The sequence below is a fragment of the Mesoplodon densirostris genome, chromosome 1, assembly GCF_025265405.1.
Source record: "Mesoplodon densirostris isolate mMesDen1 chromosome 1, mMesDen1 primary haplotype, whole genome shotgun sequence".
Lineage (NCBI taxonomy): Eukaryota > Metazoa > Chordata > Mammalia > Artiodactyla > Ziphiidae > Mesoplodon > Mesoplodon densirostris.
In genome coordinates, this window is record NC_082661.1 from 60,300,859 (window position 1) to 60,313,826 (window position 12,968).

General features: G+C 36.5%; 1 non-coding gene and 1 pseudogene across 1 annotated transcript; both read left to right on the forward strand.

Annotated features, from left to right (window-relative positions):
• Positions 1 to 1,650: 1,650 nt before the first annotated feature.
• Positions 1,651 to 1,757, forward strand: LOC132501280 (U6 spliceosomal RNA). The gene has a single exon (XR_009534212.1). It is a non-coding gene; the product is annotated as a U6 spliceosomal RNA (small nuclear RNA).
• Positions 1,758 to 9,363: 7,606 nt separating this feature from the next.
• Positions 9,364 to 10,614, forward strand: LOC132488146 (probable ATP-dependent RNA helicase DDX10; annotated as a pseudogene).
• The last annotated feature ends 2,354 nt before the right edge of the window (positions 10,615 to 12,968 follow it).

The following is a 12,968-nucleotide window of genomic DNA, read 5'->3' on the forward strand; positions in this document are numbered from 1 at the left end:
CAAGAAAGATACTCAGTGTGGACATCTTTAATGTTTCTCTTTTCAGCTCTATTCATGGATATACTTACTTGATGCACTGACATGGCTATCATGGTCATTGGGTCATTGTTCCCAATTCCTCACTTGATTCCCTATATTAGAATTGTGTATCCATGTCCTTTGTCATACGACTATGTAGTGCTTCCTGGTGTGACAGAATGTGTGTTGCTGTCCTGTTGATGTTGGACTTGGCCATTTTACTTACTTTCACTGATGGCATGTGGATGGGATTGGCAGTATGTGGGATATGTACCTACACTTTAAGAGGACCTGCATGTTTCTGATTATTTTCCTGGCTCCTGGGCTTTCCATGATACATATGTGCTCCAGCTAGCCTCTGGTCTAAAGAGAGTGAATGACATATGGAACAGACCTGAGCTCCACCCACACCCTGCAGCTCATACCTTGCAGATATGTAGTCATATGAGCAAAAAAAAATTTGTTTCATTAGTCGCTGGGATTTTGAGGTTATTTGTTATGAACTATTATGAAAGGCCATATTCAATTGCTGCAGTACCCAAAATTGTACTGAAAATTTTTGTTGACTGTATCATCTTGTTCTCAGTTACAAAAATCTAAGTGAATCATTCTTGACTCCACTGTTTTCCTCAACTTCCATATGTAATCAGTCAACCAGGTCCAATAAATTATCCCTATTAAATTTTTCCATAATTTTTCTTTACTCACTGATCATATGTCACTGCTTTAGTTCACATCAGCATTATTTCTCTCCTTGGTAATAGGAGAGGTAACAGCACCAGCATCTTAGATGCCTCCATCTCAAGCTTTCCAATCCATTCTTCACAATGATCTAGAGTTACTTTCATAAAATGAGAGTCTAAGAGTGCCAGACTTCTGAATAGAATATGTAACTGTCTCTCTATTCCTTATACAATGAAGGGCAAATGCATTGTGGTGGCATGCTCAGCCCTTCATCATCTGATTTCTGCTTATCTGACTACCATGTCAATCTCCCACCTATATCCTATGCCTGATATAAGTCCCTCAGAAGTCCAATCTGAAGTGTCTTGATATGTCATATATTAGTCTCAGTTTGGTCTATTTTTTTAAAGACAAAATTTCTTTGTTAGGAATGAATTGACTTCATGTTTTCATAATGATCAATTTGGCATGCTCTAAGACTCAGAGCTAACAGAAGTCCTTACATTAGTAAAATATTTCCTGACTTTCTCTCTCCAGGCAAAATCTGATGCTCCATTCTTGGCTCTTATAAACCCTTGCACAGACCATTACTATAGCACTTATTTTATTGTATTAGAACAGACAGCATATCTATAGCCACTATAAAATAGTGAGCTGTTATTCTCTATGATCCTAGTCACCTAAACAGTGTCTAATATATTGTTTTATGCATTCATTTCCTCATTCATTAAAAAAATACTAATGAGGACTTTGTCTAATAGGTGATGGTTTAGGCACTGAGAATAAACAATGAATGAAATGAACAACATATTTCTACTACTTCTATAGCTACAGTGTGCAAGCACAGTATTAAACATATTACATATATTACCTGATTTACTCCTCTTAAACATTCTGAAAATTATATAGCCTCCTTACTCCACATGTAAAGACACTAAACTCAGAGTCGTGTTCCATTTGGAAACACATACACTAAAATTGGAACAATACAGAGAAGATTAACATGGCCCCTGTACAAGGATGACATACAAATTTGTGAAGTGTTCCATATTTTTACTGTCATACGAGTGAAGTAAGTCACAAAGAGAAAAACAAATATTGTATATTAACGCATGTATGTGGAACCTGAAAAAATTAGTATAGATGATCTTATTTACAAAGCAGAAATAGAGACACAGACATACAGAACAAACATATGGATACCAAGGGGAAAAGGGTGTGGTGGGATGAATTGAGAGATGGGAATTGACATATATACACTACTGATACTTTGTATAAAATAAATAACTAATGAGAACCTACTGTGTAGCTCAGGAAACTCTAGTCAGTGCTCTGTGGTGACCTAAATGAGAAGGACATCCACAAAAGAGGGGATATATGTATACATACAACTAATTCACTTTGCTGTACAGTATAAACTAACACAATATTGTAAAACAGCTATACTCCAATAAAATAAATAAATAAATAAAAACTCGAGTCTAAGAAGCAGCTAGTGATGATATTCCTCCATTTTTTTTTTCATCACATAGTGCGGGCTGGTTATTGAGCTTTGTGGATGCTATAGTGACTGTGAAAGACACATTTCAATTATTTGTTGCTGTGATACAACTCTAGGACACAGGGACTTAAACAGCCATTTTACCTTTACTCTCAATTTTGTGGGAAAGGAATTTGGATGATTCATCTCTGATGTGCATGGTGATAGTTATGGCTGGAAGATCCACTTCCAAATGGCTTTGTCTCTCATGCTTGTTGCCTTGGTTCACCTTGCCAGCTCTCCTCTCCTCTCCCTTCTTCTCCTCTCCTCTCCTCTCCTCTCCTTTCTTCTCTTCTCCTCTCCTCTCCTCTCCTCTCCTCTTTTTTCCTCTCCATGCCTCTCTCTCTTTTTCATTCCTTCTTCCCCAGTTTTCCCCAACCCTCTTTCTCATCCCCTCTCCCTCACCCTCATTCTCTCCCTCGGAGGTTTCTCAAACTCTAGGTCTCTCCCCACTTCTTGAACTTTTCAAAGCATGGTCATTTTTGACCATGTAAATCATGTAAAACTGATTTCTTTCTATCAGGCATATCTCAACTTCAATGTTAAAACCTCAGAGAAGCCTTCCATGAACAACGAATCTAGGATAAGTCATCCACTATCAATTTTTTCATCCAGTATGAATTCTCTGCAAAACATTAATCAATATCTTATATATTTATTTATTTATTCCACATAATTCCCATTTATTTATTCACTCATGTATTCAATAAATATTTATTGAGCACATACATATATCAACAGCTATTATAGACATATAGCAAACATCAGTAGGAAAAAAAAAGAAAAGCCACTAAGATTCCTGATGGCATGGAATGTGTACTCTATAAGAGCAGGAATCTAGCCTGTCTTCCTCACCATTGTATATCCAGAGCCTAGGAAAATGCCTGACATGTAATATATGCTCAAAAAACATTTTTGATTGACCAAATGAGCAAGAGTGGGGCTGTTATAAAAAGGGACAGGAAGGGGCTTCCCTGGTGGTGCAGTGGTTGAGAGTCCGCCTGCCGATGCAGGAGACACGGGTTCGTGCCCCGGTCTGGGAAGATCCCACATGCCGCGGAGCGGCTGGGCCCGTGAGCCATGGCCGCTGAGCCTGCGCATCCGGAGCCTGCGCTCCGCAACGGGAGAGGCCACAACAGTGAGAGGCCCGCGTACCGAAAAAAAAAAAAAAAAAAAAGGGGACAGGAAGAATCTTAGATTAGTATGAGAGACACAACCGCGGGAACTCATTATCATTTGAAGATCATGGGAGAGCTCCTTGCAGAGGTGATATTTAAGCTGAGAATCAAAGATGAGTTGAAGTTAGTGACAATAGCAATATCAGTGGAGGCAGGACTTTCACCAGAGTGATCTACATCCCAGTGATAGAAATTAGATCTGAGATTCAAAGAAAAGTGGAGAATAATGGGAAGGAATATGCAATTTTCTCTTTTGGGGATTGAAGCTAAGATTTATATTAATTTTATAGTAATTTTGAGCTCTTAGCTCTTGAAGCCATATATTATGATTATATACATAGAAAGATGGTTTTTGTAACCTCCAGAGTACATTGACTTTTCAATGGCTGCTCTTGAAATTGATGCTTCCAAGTGCTAAAATTGTTTTTGAATTAAATTGAATATTAATTTCAAATTAAATATCTAGTAATCCTTTTTTTTTTTTTTTTTTTTTTTTTTTTTTTTTTGCGGTACTCAGGCCTCTTACTGTTGTGGCTTCTCCCGTTGTGGAGCACAGGCTCCAGACACACACGCTCAGCAGCCATGGATCACGGGCCCAGCCACTCCGCGGCATGTGGGATCTTCCCAGACCGGGGCATGAACCCGTGTCCCCTGAACCAGGGAGGCCCTAGTAATCCTCTTTTAATCATAGATTAAAGATGTATTGGAATTTACTTAGGCAAATATTATTACCTGGAGGGTATGTGTTTGTTTCAATCCCCACTTTACCACCAAACTGCTTTCATCAATTACTGTCTATTCACAGCTTCTTTATTTGATTCTCATAAGTCCTGCAAGGTCTCACTGATTCTAAGCCTCCAACTTCCACCCTGTTCTTGGGATATCTCCTGTTTTACAGATATGACACTTAATTCTACTCTGTTCCTTCAGGGTGATAGGGAAAAATGCTGTATCAAGATTTATCCCTATTTGGTTTTGCCTCACATAACATCTCACTACAGTAACTTTCAGTTTCAGAAATAAGTAAGTTCATCTATAAATTACAAAGTCACAAGGAAATACATAATATTTATAAATTTGATATGTACTCAAACATTGAGATATGTTCATGAGAATGTTAATTCCTCATAGAATAATACACAAATCAAAAATTAAAACCAGAAGTTTAAACAAAATAAAACCATATGTTATGATGTGTGATCTCATCAGACCTGTGTCCCTTATACCATTAGGTGGAGTCACTAAACCAATTCTCCCGATGTTTCATTTTATAACAAGGGTCTTATATTAAGGTAGCACTGGACTCTTACTGACCCCTCACTCCCATGGAAGATAGTAATCTAGAAATTTAGGGAGTAGAAACTAGGTAGGCAGAGCTCAACCTACTACCCATTCAGTTTTAGTCTGGCCTCCAAGAAGCTTGTATTCTGGCCCATTTTTGTCCCCAGTGGTTAAGTTTATTGGTAAAGCCTCCTTCCATGTAGAGGAAGCAGTGCTACCTGTGACAAGGTGAGCCCTGATCCTGGGGAGTTGTGTTTTGTTATCACACAGTGAGCTGTTCTCTCCATCAATTATGTGAATTATATTTTTATCTTCATAGGATAAACTTCTTTATATATCTCTTAACTGGTTCAGAATTTGAGTGGGAGATAGGAGACCCTTCAGATGTTAATATTGTAGGAACAATGTAGGAAGTAAATGGGAGTATATGTTACAAAAATGCACAGAACTGGGCTGCTTGTTCTTTTTTTGCCATTAATTTTTTTGTTGTTGTTCTTGGGTAAATCATTTAAACTCCCTGAATCTCTGTTTTCAATCACTAAACTGAGGGGAATGGATTATATTAATGTTTTTCAGATCCTAAAGTACCTACCATCCCCAGAGAGGTAGAAGAGGGATCAGTGGAGGAGAAGCAACTTTGGAGTCCCCACATCTGCTTTATCAAGGTCAGCTCTATTTCTAGAAAATATTGAGCTTCCCAGTAAGACTTTGCAATGAAATATTTGAAAACAATCCCATTACATGATTTCTATTATTTCTTCCATCTCTGACACAGTGTCGCTGCATGTAAAATGACCAGGCAATGACTTGGTATAACAGGAATTATGCAGACTTGGACACAAAGATCAGCCTAAATTTGGATCTTGACTCTAACATACACAATGACTTTCGACAAGATGCACAGCAGAGTTCTTGGATGGATGGATGGATAGATAGATGTATAGATAGATAGATAGATAGATAGATAGATAGGTACGCCATTGTTATTTTATGTAGGGAATTCCTGAAACCACAGAGAGTATTCAATAATTGCTAAGGCATTCTTACTCTCTCCCTTTCCATTTTTCAAAGGGAAAGTCTTTCAATAATAACATGAAATATTTATATGATGCTTTAAACCATTTTTACACATGCTTTGTCTCATTTGAGTCACATGATTCTAGTATAATTCTACATTAATTTCCTCCTTTTTAAAGTGAGTAAACTAGCTCAGCAGTCTGCTCAAGGTCATGCAGCTACTAAATGGTAGGCTTAGGGTCTGAACCTTGTCTCTCCAATATTGAATCTGTCCTAGTGCCCGTGGACTAATAAGCCAGCTCTGAATGAGTCATAACATATTCAGTTTTATCTATCCTCATCACTTTTCATGGTTCAGCTCACCAAAGTGACTCCTGTAAAATGAAATTGGCAATTGTTTATGGCACTTGCAGTGGGTTGTCATGTCAGCTCATCTACTGAGGCAGCCATTGTGAAATAACATGTGGTGACCCCTCAGTGTGAAGACTAGCACCTATGTCATACTTGTCATTGTTCAGCATTAATATCTACCCTGCTACTCCTTAAATACACTTTCCAAGTATCCACCTCAAGGTATTTGCTCTCAAAGCCACTTGACTTCAAAGTTTGAAAAAATTGTATGCTGATAAGCATGACTTCTGGTGTTTAAACACGATGCTTGACTTTTCAGTCCAGGTAAAATATTATTGAAAACAAATAGCATTTCAAACCAGAGTTTTAGATAACCAAGCTGTTGTTATCTCTTAAAGGATGCTGTGTGGAGACAATTTTTGTTGACGTGGTTATGATAAGTCAAATTCCACAGAAAATATAACCCAATTATACCATTTTTTCCCAATGTCTGCCCATGTAACAGTAACTATTTTCTAGGTTAAAAAGCAAAGCAAGCAATGGAGCTTTGCCTCTGTAATGATATTTTTTAATGCAGGCTGGCTATGTATATAGTTCCTAAAGTTTATTTGAACTTATCCCAAATTCCAACTAATTCCCTCACCCTTCTGACTCTTTCTATTCTACTTTCTCAAGCCACTCACGAAAAACAACTCATAAACAGATATACATCAGTAACAACAACAGCAACAAACTCAGCAGTACATACCCACAGGGTTAGCAGGAAAATTAATCAGGATTATATACAACTTATTACCTTTTAAATGTGTGGTATTCATTGATGCTTCTCTTCGTTTCACAGCTCACATCTAGTCCTAAATCAAATACTGTCACCTTAACCTTAAAACGATATCCAGAATTTGATCTAGTCTCATCACCTCCTCGTGATTGGCCACATGCCTTATCACTGATTATTTCAGTCATTCCTAACCGACTTTTCTACATTTGTCTTTATCAACAGAGTCTCATCCCAACACAACAGCCTAGGTGATTTTATGATGTAAGCCAGATACTGTCTTTATTTTGTTCTAAACCCTGCAGTGACTGCCCTTCTCACTCAATCTAATACCCCCAGTTCTTACAATGGACTATGAAGCCTTATAAATTCTAACTTCTTGTTAGCTTTCTCCCCATTCTCTCCTGTTTCTTCTACTCCAGGCACACTGACCTCCTTTTTCTGCATACACACCAGGCCCAGGCATCTCCCACCAGGGGCCTTTTACTATAATTGCCTTTACTTGGAAAGCCCTTCTCTGAGATCTCAGGGCACCCCTGTCCTTCTTCTACAGGTCTTTAATTAAATGTTATCATTCTAGTGAGGATTTCTCTAACCATTCAAAAATAGCACATTGGTACTCTTTATCCCCCATACCTACTTTATTTTTATTCTGAGTCCAGAATAACATGGTACATATTTTGCTCATTATTTTGTTTATTTTCTGCCTTTCCCATCCAGAAGATTAGCTCAACAAAGACAGGACTGTAGCTTGTATTAATCTGTGTTTATCCTCAACCCCTAAACCAATGCCTGGTGCTTGCTAGATATCTATTAGGTATTTATTGAATGAATAGCTCTTCCTTATATTTGCCCTGCAGATTGAGCCCTGATCAGTACAAAGAAACTGGGTCTCTGTACTGCATCATCTGTAGGATCTAGTTTGGTCACATGATTTCTAGCAAGGTTAGCTGTGTAACTTTGTACAAGCCAATCAGCTTTATTTTCCTTTTTTTTTAATGAGAAAATTTACATGCAAGTCACTAGTAACTGTGAAATTTAAGTGAGACAATGTGTATCAAAATAAGGTTTTAAAGTCTGATATAAATATTTAGGTTGTTATTATTGCATAAAATTTTACTACATTAGTTATTCATGATAACTTTCTGACACAGTGGTGTGGAAGATCCCCAAAGCACACACAGGAAAAGCCCATGTAATCATAATCCAGGAGAATGCGTAAGCTACAGTGGCTATAAAAGGGAATTTCAAAGTGGAAAATGAATTCAGTACTGGATATTCTGCGAAGTAGCATGCAAAGAGTTTTGAACTTGGGTCAAGTTAGTTTTTGCTAGTCTTTCTCATTTTAATAAATGTGTTTCTTTTCTTTCATTACTTCTCAGTTCCACCTCTTGCAGCACTCAATAAGTATTTACTTTTTAGGTTTTCAGCCGAAAAATTATTTCCTTCACAATGTCCTCCCTATGTTCCACTCAGATTATATTGGATTTATTTTTTATGTGCTCCTATAAGACATCAAACTTTATCATCTTAATATTCCATAAATGCAAACATTTATTCAATATATATCCTCTCCACTGAAAGCACCATAAGGTCAGGACATGAACCACATTTTGTTCCCACTTTATTTCTAGAACCTAGTACCATATCTGTTATGTATTACATATTTGACACTGGATTTTTTTAAAAGTGTAAGTGTCAGTAATATATCTCAACTTTGAGTCCTAATAATACAATTCACATCTCCAAAAGGATAGCAATTTTTTTTTACCTTTCATTAGACTTTTTCTATATATAGCTTATCTTGTCAACTTCATGTTATCCACCATATATTTAGTAAGTATCTACTACAATAATATTTTGGGGCATATTATATACTACATGCTATTTTAAGTTGCTACATGCTAGGTTAAGTTTACACATTTTTGTTTTTCTGTTGCATGTAGTAACTCATTCGATATGCCTAATCCAATCTATGGGTAGGTTCTTTGATATTTCTCACCTCTTTATGGAAAAGGAATCTAAGCCACCGGAAATTCAAATATCTTGCCTCAGGCCACATGGGTGAGATATGCAGAGCCATAATCTTAATTCAAATGGTGAATTTCCAGAACTTATATTCTACCAGGAACATAGAGAGATGAGTAAGAAATTCCCTGGACACATAAACTAAGTATTTAGTGGAATGAAAATAGAATTAAATTGATAATTTTGATATAATTGTTATTGATGATTGGACTGCCCACTGCATATAATAAAAGTCTTGGAATTCAGTAGATTCTAAAAACAAAATATTGGTTTAAGGAAGAGTGGTTTGGTTTTAGCACATAGCTTATCTGAAGTATTCATACTCCCTCCACCCAAACCCCCAAAAAATAAAACATTGTAGATATTTGATTATGTTTTACACTTTTTTGACAAAAATCATACATATATGTGTATATATACATACACACACACACACACACACACACACACACACACACACATATATATATATATATATATATATATATATATATATATTTCATGAAAAAGCAAAATACATCACCCCTGTCACTTTGGAACAGAATTACATAGGTTGTGAGCTACAGTAAGAAAGATGTGGGATATATTCCTTTTTGAGAAGCCACCTAAATAAGAAGCACATTACATTTTTCTTCAGTTGCAAAGAAGTTTAGTATTTGTACCAAGAGATCTGCCAGCTATTGGTCTTCCTGGTATTTCTATCTTTGCCCTCCATGTGTGACAGCAGCAGTGAGGAGAATGGAAGTTACTGTAATGAATTTGCCTTCAAGAGATCTGCAATACTCTTTGCTGCTGATATTACAGCCAAGGGGCTGGATTCCTGGCTGTGAATTGGGTTCTTGGGTTTGTCCATAGGACACCAACACATAAAACTTGTAGGTACAAAGAGAATGGTGACACTTTATTAATTTTGCTTCCCTCAGAAGGAAGAGAGATGGTACAGCAACTTCTCCAGAGGAAAGTGCCTGTGAAGAAAATCAAAATAAATCCAGAAAAAAATACTTTTAGACATCCAGAAAAATAATGGAATTTTTTTAGCCCCAAGATTAAAAAGAAAGAGTTAAAAGGTGTTTTGTTCTCTGCATACATTCAATATATCTAATGTAGGATAAAATGTATTTAATGTGGGCATGTTACCTATGCCTGAATGTGCCTTGTCTCTTAGTCTTGCTGTGTCACCATGGGTAAAATTTCTTCAGAAAATTCAGAAACCACCCACCAAAGTACTGGTAGTAGGTCAAGATAGTAAAGTAATTGAGTCAAGGGCTCCCTCCCTCACCAATGATAAGATGGAAGAATTTAGAGCTTACTTCAATGAGAAAATGTCCATCCTTCAAAAAGGTAGGAAAAGACAAGAAAGGGCAGAGTAGAGACTGGTTAATTGCATTAATCATGAAGAAGAAAAAAAGAAGATGAATAAAAAAGGAAAGTGAAATTGGGAAAAGCAAAAGGATCTCAAGCTCAGTTGGTCTCTAACACTGATGAGGTACAGAAGATCAAGGATATTTCTATGCAGTTCTTGGACGGAAATGATGATGAGGAGGAAGAGGGACTTGATGATGATTTCTTTAAGGTGAAATGTGCTTGGATTGGACCTTAAAGAGAATAAAACATTACAGAAGAAAGAAACTTCTAAATCTAATGTCAAAAAAAAAGTGACCATAGCTACAGAAGCAAAAAAAAAAAAAAAAAAATTACTGGAGAGAAATATGTATGGTTTATATGTATGGTTTTATATATAGAATGTATTGAATAAGTATATACATATATGCATATGTTTAGTACTTCCATTGCATATATAATATTGTCAAGAAATTTTTTAAAGTCACAAAAATTTATTATTTATTCAATTCACATTTACTTATATTACTTTCCTAGGGAACTTTATCTGTTCTTTACAGATAAAATACTTTATCTGTAGTTAACTGTATAAATGACTTGGTTCAAAATAGTTTCCTAACTTCAGTGTAGTTACTGTGTGTAGTATCTGAAAATATCTCAAGGGAGTTGTTAAATTTCTATAATCAAAAATGTAAGTGCAGCATGAAGAGTACATATTTCATAGAAATATGGAGCTGAAAAAGAACCTTAATATATAGGTGGTCTCTTTTTGGCTGAAAGAATAAAGACACAGAAAAGTTATGTGACCTCACCAGCATCACGCAGAGTACTGATTCCCAAAGGAGTGCTCAGACCATGTTACTTCTCCATTAATTCTCCTGTGAATCATTTTATGGCTTGAAGACTCCCCATGCAATAAAAGTTTATTGGCCATGTGTCAGGAACTTTGCTAGGTGTTGGAGTAACAACGATTTATGAGACATAGCCTGTGCCTTAAAGGATATCATAATCTAATGGTAAAGATAGGCAAAAAACATGCTATAGAGTCTAATAAGTAAAAGACACACAGAAGAGGGACACATAATGCAGCCTAGAGAGGTCAGAGCAAAGGCTTTGGAAAGAGTGACCTCTAATCTGAATCTTAAAAGATAAGTAGGGGTGGAAGTTTTCCAGGTAGACTGGGGGAGTGGAGGTAGGAGGAGGACTATTCCTAGGAAAGGATAGCTAGGCAAAGATAAACATAAGCAAAAGCAGTGTGATATATTGGGGAGGGATTGAGGTATAGACAAAATATAAGCAATTCATTGCTGCTGAAGTATGAAAGGTATAAAGGAAGATAGCAGGAAGTAAGTCTGCATGAGTAGGTCCAAACCTTACAATGCCTGGTAAACCATATTTAGAAAATGTGGAGTAAAGGTAGGATTTTCAATAGAATTGTCACAGTTGGGTTTGTATTTACAGAACACTGAAACCAGCATAATCCAAAGAGTGAAGAATGAAAGCAGAGAGATTAGCTAGGGAATTAGTGCAATAATCCAGTTTTGAGATTTGGGGGACATGACTAGGGCAGAAAGATTAATATGAAAGCAGAGGAGAGATAGATAGACAGGTAGATATCGACAGATATAAATGGATATAATATACACATAATGTGAAATATGTCTTTATTTCATATATATATATTGGATGTGAAACATTTAGGACTTGGTAAATAAGAAGGTGGTGGCTGAAGGTAAAAGAAAAGTGAAAATGGCACCTAAGTTCTTGAGAGATGACTTAGAGTTGAGCAACTCAAATGGTACAGAATTAAGTGGAGATTTAATTGGCACAGAGTCAATATATAGAGCTTGGGGCATATCCAGGTGAAGGAGTTCAGCAGAATTTAATGTAGATATATGAAGGTGACTTGAGCAATCCATATGAGTGTGATTAGCATGAAATTATGTAATTGGATGCCCTTGTCATAGGAAAACTTATGAGTAATAAGAGCATAATGGGTAGAGGAAAAAGAGGGGGTAGACAAGACCAGAAATGTATCTTTAAATCTATGAAGAGGGCAGGAGAATGATGTTACAGAATCAAAGAGAAGCAGCATTTCAAGATGGAAGGAATTGCCAATTAAATACAGAATAAAGGTTAAGGAAGAAAAAAATAGAAAATATCCATTGCATTTGAGAATTGATGTTATTGGTACCGTGTAAGCCAAAAATTTACGTAGATTTTTATGATTTATTTTAGAGGGAATGGGAGGTGAGAAAATGGAGATAAAGACGGTTGCTGATTATTTTGAAATCGTGGATTAGAATGGCTTGAGAAGGATAAGAGCTTGGGAGTAACATGATTCAAGGATGAGATACTTAGGCTAAGAACTGTCTGAATAGAGAAGAGGTTGAAGATAGAAAAGCTTGAGTGTGGATCACTGATGGTACAAGATTCCAAAAGAGTCAGGGATTAATGAGGTCAAAGACATTGATAGAGTCAGAGATTACCTAAGAATAGGAAGAGGGATCACATTCTTTGGAATTACAGAAAAGGAAGTAAGTATAGATAGTAATGAAGTTGAGGAGCAGACAGAGGGGAGGAAAGTTGAGAGAGACCATGCATAATAACTTTATTTTCCAAGCAAACCAAGGAATTGCCTAGTTACTATCTGTGTGATACTGACTTAATAGTGTTGAGCTTCCATTAAGACGGAAGAAAAGAGAGGTCAAAGAATTGGTGGCCTGAGTACTTTAATTAGAAAGTTTAGTAAATG